Raw genomic sequence first — 7,363 nt, forward strand, 5'->3', positions numbered from 1 at the left:
CTTTTCACAGGCTGCAGGTTTGTAGTTTCCATTGTTTTTGGTGTCTGTCCCCAGTGGCTAAGGTTGGTTCAGTGCATTGTGTAGGCTTCCTGGTGGAGGGAACTAGTGACTGTATTCTGGTGGATGAGGCTGGATCTTGTCTCTCTGGTGGGCAGGTCCACATCTGGTGGTGTGTTTTGGGGTGTCTGTGGCCTTATTATGATTTTAGGCAGCCTCTGTGCTCTGGATGGGGTTGTGTTCCTGTCTTGCTAGTTCTTTGGCATAGGGTGTCCAGCACTGTAGCTTGCTGATCATTGAGTGGAGCTGGATCTTGGTGTTGAGATGGAGATCTCTGGGAGATTTTCGCCGTTTGATATTACGTGGAGCTGGGAGGTCTCTTGTGGGCCAGTGTCCTGAACTTGGCTCTCCCACCTCAGTGGCACAGCCCTGACACCTGGCTGGAGCACCAAGAGCTTTTTGGGAGATCTGAGGTCTTCTGCCAGCGTTTAGTAGGTGTTCTGTAGGATTTGTTCCACATGTAGATGTATTTCTGATGTATTTGTGGGGAGGAAGGTGATCTCTGTATCTTACTCTTCCGCCATCTTGAAGCTCCTCTACCTAAGATGATCTTCTTAAGGCAATAGTTGAGGCTCTTCTATTCTTCTCCTCAAAAATCTTCAAGACCTCAAGCCCCCCCACCCCACTGCCTCCATCATAAACCCCAAATGCCTAAGCCTGTCATTTCTGGCTGCACCACCTCTGGGGTCATATAGACTCAGGTTTGAATCCCAGCTCTGCCACTTACTGTCTGATCTTGGACAAATCACTTATCCACTTTGGGCCTCAGGTACCTTACTTGTAAGTTAGGGATATCATGCTGACCTTGAAAGATAGCCATGAGGATAAAAGGAGAGTTGTGAAGTCTCTAGCAGAGTACTGAACCCACAGTGGCCTCAGGGTACTGTGGTTCTGGGCATATTCCAGCCCAACCCTTCGCCGATCGAGCCCACTCACGGCCCCTAGACCACTGTGCACATCAGGTCACTGAACATCTTTCAAGGTGGTTTCCCCAGGCTGGCTCACTCCTTACCAGCTTTGGCAGCTTTTAAATCCCTGCCCATCCTATCAGGGGCAGCTCAAACACCACTTCCTCAGTAAGCCTTGCCCCGAAGTCCTCTATCAGAACAAATTGTCCCCACGTATTCACTCCCATCACTTTTTCCTCATGTCTCCATCGGAGCATCTGCCTCGTTGACTGTTTCCATGTCTGATTCCCTTTGGATTGTAAGTTCCTTGAAGACAGGAACCTCATCTGATTTATGGCTGTTCCCTTCATCAACCCAATGCGTGGAGGTGTGATTCACTTGGAACGTAGGGAGATTTTTTAAATAGCTTGGAACCTAAGGATTTTCATTAAGTATTAGTTAAATATGTGGATGGATAGGGGAAAAAAGTGGTCAGCCAAACCCAAGCTTTTATCCCAGCAGCCTTCAGTCTTCTTCCTCTGAAGCCCCTGGGGTGGGTGGTCTTGGGGAAGAATGGTTGTAAAGGCAGATTTACTACCCACATTTCACTGCAGGTTGACAGCTCTGTAGGAATTCTTCACTTCTAGTCTTCCATCTCCCCTTTCTGTAAACCTTCAACTCCAAAGGCTCTTCTCACTGAACATTTCCAGCGACAGGAGAGATTGATCCTTCTCTTATAGATCAGACACCTCCTGCCCTATAGAAGGAGAGGTGGATGTGGCTGCCTCAGGCCTCAGAGCAGCAGGGTCTGAGCAGTTCCTTGGACTGAGGGCTGGAGCTGGGATTCCCTGGTAACTGCTGAGAAGATTGATGGTAGAAATGCAGACCACCAAGGGGGAAGCTATAAAAGGGAGGGCAAGGAGGGTGGCCAGACTCAGCCTAGCCCAGTTGAGCCTGAAACAGCCCAGCCAAGACCCAGAACCTAAGACAGAGCCATGTCCATCCAAGAAAATGGTGACTAGAGCTCAGAGCCATGCCACGCCCATGCATGCATACATATATACTTAGACTAACTCAAGCCATACACACACACACCCATTTCCTCTTGCAGAGAGGAGGTGTAGAAACCTGACTCAGGGCCTGGAGGTCCAAATTCAATGGCAGCGCTGACCATTCACATTCAACAGCTATTACCCCTCCAGCCCAGACCCCTAGTATCCCCCCAGCAGCAATCCTAATTAACTCTTGTTCCCCGTGTGATCCTCAGAGTGTTGGGAAAGGATTGACTAAGCATCCACCCCAGAACTGTATTTCTCCCTCATCTACGGGACAGACTAGGCTGCCTGGAGCAGTGGCCCTAAGAATCCAGCCTCTGCAGCTGTGTGACCTTGGGCCAGGAAATTCATCTGTCTGAGCCTCAGTTTCCTCATCTGTGAAAGAGGCTGACAGGAGCCACCTCCCCAGGCAGGTATAAGAATAAAAGAAGTGACATGCACAGCGTTTGCTCTGTTCCTCTACAAAGGAATTACTCCACCCGTCTTCTCTCGTTCTATCAGCATCAGCACCACGTGCCAGACACTATTCCAGAGGCTGGAACTATAGCCATAAATGAGAGACTCTCGTCCTCCCCAGGGAACACGCAGCTCAATTTTCCTACATTGAATGGAGAGGTAATCACGACCCGAGGATTAAATGAGATAATTCTGAATGTCGGGATGTCACATATTAGGAGCTTAGCAGTTACTGGCCTCCTTTCTTCTCTGCTGAGCAGCTTTTTAAGGGCAGAGACTGTGAATTGTTCACTGCCAGATTTTCTGTGCCTAGTACAGCCCCTGGAATGCACATAGGTGTTCAATAAATGTTGAGTTTATTCTCTAAATGGGCATTCAGCGAAACAAAAGCCCAAGACACCTCTCTCTCCCATTCCTCCCTCTTTTTCTCCCCCATCTCTCTCTCACACACACACACACACATGCACACGTATGTGCACCTGCACACACACACAGCAGTGATGAGCTGGGCTCCTCTCTCCCCCCCTCTATCCCACAGTCCTGTCACCCATCACAGGTCAACCCTGGGCCTCCTGTGGCCCTACAATCTGGGCTGAAGGGGAAGGAACAGGCTGTGGATCCAGGCTACTGTTTATTCGTAACTGGCCGCAGGGGTGGGACTCTGCAACCCTTCCTGCCCTCCCACTCCACACTTTCATTTTAATGAAATGAAGCCACCCGACGGCCCCCACCCCAAACCTTCCTAAGGTAAGAGTGAAATTGATTTTCCCTTTTAACTCGAAAGCAAGATAAACACATGGCACCCTTAGGGGCGGAGGGGAAGCACTTAAAATAGCACATCTCTGGGAGCAGCCTGCTGCGTGCAGAGCTCGTCACAGACAAGGGCTGAATGCAAATCGCAGAGGCAGCAGCCGGGGCCAGCCTGCCCCCGAAGAGCAGATGAGAAGCAGTACCTTCGCCCCTCTGTACCCTCTGCCTCCCATCAGGCTGGCGAGCAACCACAGGCTGACCTCTGTTCTCATAGGCTCAGACCTGGAAAGATTTCTCTCGGGTTATCTCCGCCCGAGTGCCTACAGCAATGGGCAGTGATGGGGCGCTTATTACCCCTTGAGGTAGCACATTGAAGGTCTCCTATTAGAAACTTCTGCTCTCACTGACCCATGCTGGGTGTCCCAGCATCTTCCCCCATTGACGGAGGTCTAATCCTGAGTCCTTCATCCCTCCCTTGTTCATTTGCTCCCTGCAGGGATCGGAAAACCAAGATCACCACCCCAAGTCTTCTTCTCCTGTCTGACCCCCAGGGCCCCCAGACATTCCTTGGAGAGCCCATCCCTCAATGGGGAGGCTCTTCTCCATCCCTTGTTTGTCTAGGCTGGTGTCAGAAACAAGCTGCAGGTCTCTCCAGAAAGGATGAAGAGGAGGAGGTGGGGATGTTGAGGTGGGAGGGGAACTGACATTGACTGAACACCAGACAGTATATTCAGAGCTGGTTTCAATGATCTCGTTTAATCCTCTCAACAGCTCTGTGATTTAGGGACTACGATTATCCCCAGTTTACAGATGGGGAAACTGCATTGAGAGAATTTTTACCAACTTGCCCAGGATCACAAAATCAGTGAGCTGTGTTTGCTCACTCGCCGTACTCTCTCAAGGAATAATTGGCTTCATTTTTCTGTCGTGCATGTTTGGAATATCGTAGCTGCTGCATAAAATGGAGATGACTGCCACGCCATACTGGGGCACCTCAGAAAGAAACCCCAGGAGAGCTGGGTCTGTGAGGATGGCAGTGCCTTTCTGGGAGCAAGTTGGGGCCACTGATTCTCTCCAATAGCCCTGCTCGAGGCTGCTCTCCAGAGCCTGATTTTGCAGGAGTCCACCTGGTGTGACTTGATCTATGATGGGGTGAGTCTGAGACCCCTGGCCCTGGCAGCCATGGTGTCATGGCTCAGGCCCCCCAGGCTGCCATCTGAGCATTGTCCCACTAACACCCACTTTGGGAGCCAGGGGACCCTATGCCTCTTTTGCATTTAAAAGTCCCATTCGTACATGTGATCGGATATCATGCAGTCATTTAACACAAAGCTGTTGCTTTATATTTATTGGCAGGGAAAGATGTCCACAACATATTGTTGGGAGAAAAAAAAGGACTTTACACAACAGCATGTGGAGTCTGCTCCTGTTCATTTAAAGCCGTGTATATATGTGTTTACAATCAGACAGAGGTGTCTGAAAATGTTCACCAAAATGGTACTAGGGAGCCCGAGCCCAAGCCAGGGCGAGCCGAGCCTGCTCCGGGCGGGCGGCGGCGGCGGCGGCGGCGGCGGCGGCGGCGGCGGCGCCGCCACTCCAGCCATGTCAGCTCGCGCGAGCCTGGGCTCACCATGAGCCATGGCCATGTCCGTAAGCGCCGAGGACGACGACTATGAATCGGAGCCGGACCAGAACCGGGTCGTAGGTCGGCCCAAGGGGAAGCTGGGCCCCGCCTCCGCTGTGAACTCGGCCGCCAACTGGACCACGGCGGGAGCTCGCCGGCGCCGGACGCGATGCCGCAAGTGCGAGGCCTGCCTGCGGACGGAGTGTGGAGAGTGCCACTTCTGCAAGGACATGAAGAAGTTCGGCGGCCCCGGGCGGATGCCGCAGAGCTGCATCATGCCGCAGTGCATCGCGCCTGTGCTGCCCCACACCGCCGTGTGTCTAGTGTGTGGCGAGGCAGGGAAAGAGGACACAGTGGGAGAGGAAGAAGGCAAGTTTAACCTCACGCTCGTGGGGTGCTCCCTCTGCAGCGAAATCATCCACCCTGGATGCCTTAAGATTAAGGAGTCAGGGGGCGTGGTCAACGATGTGTTTCCAAACTGCTGGAAGTGTCCAAAGTGTAGGCACCCCAGCAAGACGCGGAAACAAAAGCGTGGCCCTGGCTTAAAAGCGTGGCCCCGGCTTTAAGTACGCCTCAAACCTGCCCAGCTCCCTGCTCAAGGAGCAGAAGATGAACCGGGACAGCAAGGGGGGGCAGGAGCCTGCCAAGCGGAGGAGTGAGTGTGAAGAGGCGCCCCGGCGCAGGCCAGACGAGCACCCCAAGAAGGTGCCCCCTGACGGCATGCTGCGCCTGAGGAGGAAGCGGAAATACGAGAAGCCCCAGGAGCTGAGTGGACGCAAGCGAGCCTTGACGTTTTAAACGTCCCCCCGTTCCTCCTCTCACCTCTCCCCGAGGCCCCCTCTAGGCAGCAGCCTCAGCCCCTGGTGGAGATCCAGTCTCACTTACTTCCAGCAGCAGCTAAAACCCGGCAAAGAAGATAAGCTTTTCAGGAAAAAGCGGTGGTCCTGGAAGAACGCTGAGGACCGAATGGCTCTGGCCAACAAGCCTCTCAGGCGCTTCAAGCAGGAGCCGGAGGACGACCTGCCCGAGGCGCCCCCCAAGACGAGGGAGAGCGACCACTCGCGCTCCAGCTCCCCCACCGCTGGCCCCAGCACGGAGGGGGAGGAGGGCCCCGAGGAGAAGAGGAAGGTGAAGATGCGCTGGAAGCGGCGACTCTCCAACAAGGAGCTGAGCAAGGAGCTCAACCAGGAGATCCAGAAGACAGAGAGCAGCCTGGCCCACGAGAACCACCAGCCCATCAAGTCGGAGCCTGAGAGCGAGAACGAGGAGCCCAAGCGGCCCCTGGGCCTCTGTGAGTGCCCTCACCGCTTCAGCAAAGGGGCCCCACGGCTACCCCGCCCCCGGGAGCTGCGGCACCAGCTGGGGCCCGGCCTGCGCAGCCCGCCCCGAGTCATCTGCCGGCCCCCTCCCTACGTGTCCCCGCCCAAGTGCATCCAGATGGAGCGACATGTGATCCCCATCGGCCCCCCGCCCGACTCGCTGCCCCTGGATGATGGGGCGGCCCACGTTATGCACAGGGAGGTGTGGATGGCCGTCTGCAGCTACCTCAGCCACCAAGACCTGTGTGTCTGCATGCGGGTCTGCAGGACCTGGAGCCGCTGGTGCTGTGATAAGCGGTTATGGACCCGCATCGACCCGAACCGCTGCAAGTCCATCACACCCCTGATGCTGAGTGGCATCATCGGCGACAGCCTGTCTCCCTGGACCTCAGCTGGACCAATATCTCCAAGAAACAGCTGAGCTGGCTCATCAACCGCTTGCCTGGGCTCCGAGAACTGGTGCTGTCAGGCTGCTCATGGATCGCAGTCTCAGCCCTCTGTAGCTCCAGTTGTCTGCTGCTCCGGACCCTGGATGTCCAGTGGGTAGAAGGACTAAAGGACGCCCAGATGCGGGATCTCCTGTCCCCGCCTGCAGATAACAGGCCAGGTCAGATGGACCATCGGGATAAGTTCCGGAACATTGTGGAGCTGCGTCTGGCCGGCCTGGACATCACAGACGCCTCCCTGCGGCTTATCATTCGCCACATGCCCCTGCTCTCCAAGCTCCACCTTAGTTACTGTAACCACGTGACTGCCCAGTCCATCAACCTGCTCACCGCTGTGGGCACCACCACCCGAGACTCCTTAACCGAAATCAACCTGTCAGACTGCAATAAGGTCACTGACCAGTGCCTGTCCTTCTTCAAACGGTGTGGGAATATCTGTCATATTGACCTGAGGTACTGCAAGCCAGTTACCAAGCAAGGCTGTGAGCAGTTCATAGCCAAAATGTCTGTTAGCGTCCAGTTCGGGCAAGTGGAAGAAAAACTCCTGCAAAAACCAAGCAGCATCTGAGCTTGGAGCCTCACGTCAGGAGAGCCTGCAAGTGCAGAGTTCAACAGCACGTGGAACCCCGGCTCAGCAAGGAGTCTTCAGCCCTAAAGCCCCCTCCATATTGGCCGAAAGCAGACAACATGCCAGGCCCTAGGGTAATTACACCCTCGTACCTGTGCCAGTACTCCAGATCCTAAGGTCCGGCCTCCACCCATAAGCTCT

At 54.5% G+C, this 7,363-nt stretch overlaps 1 pseudogene; it reads left to right on the forward strand.

Annotated features, from left to right (window-relative positions):
- Positions 1–4,843: 4,843 nt before the first annotated feature.
- LOC136124393 (lysine-specific demethylase 2B pseudogene) lies at positions 4,844–7,162 on the forward strand (annotated as a pseudogene).
- Positions 7,163–7,363: the final 201 nt, after the last annotated feature.

Source organism: Phocoena phocoena, chromosome 1 (genome assembly GCF_963924675.1).
Source record: "Phocoena phocoena chromosome 1, mPhoPho1.1, whole genome shotgun sequence".
Lineage (NCBI taxonomy): Eukaryota > Metazoa > Chordata > Mammalia > Artiodactyla > Phocoenidae > Phocoena > Phocoena phocoena.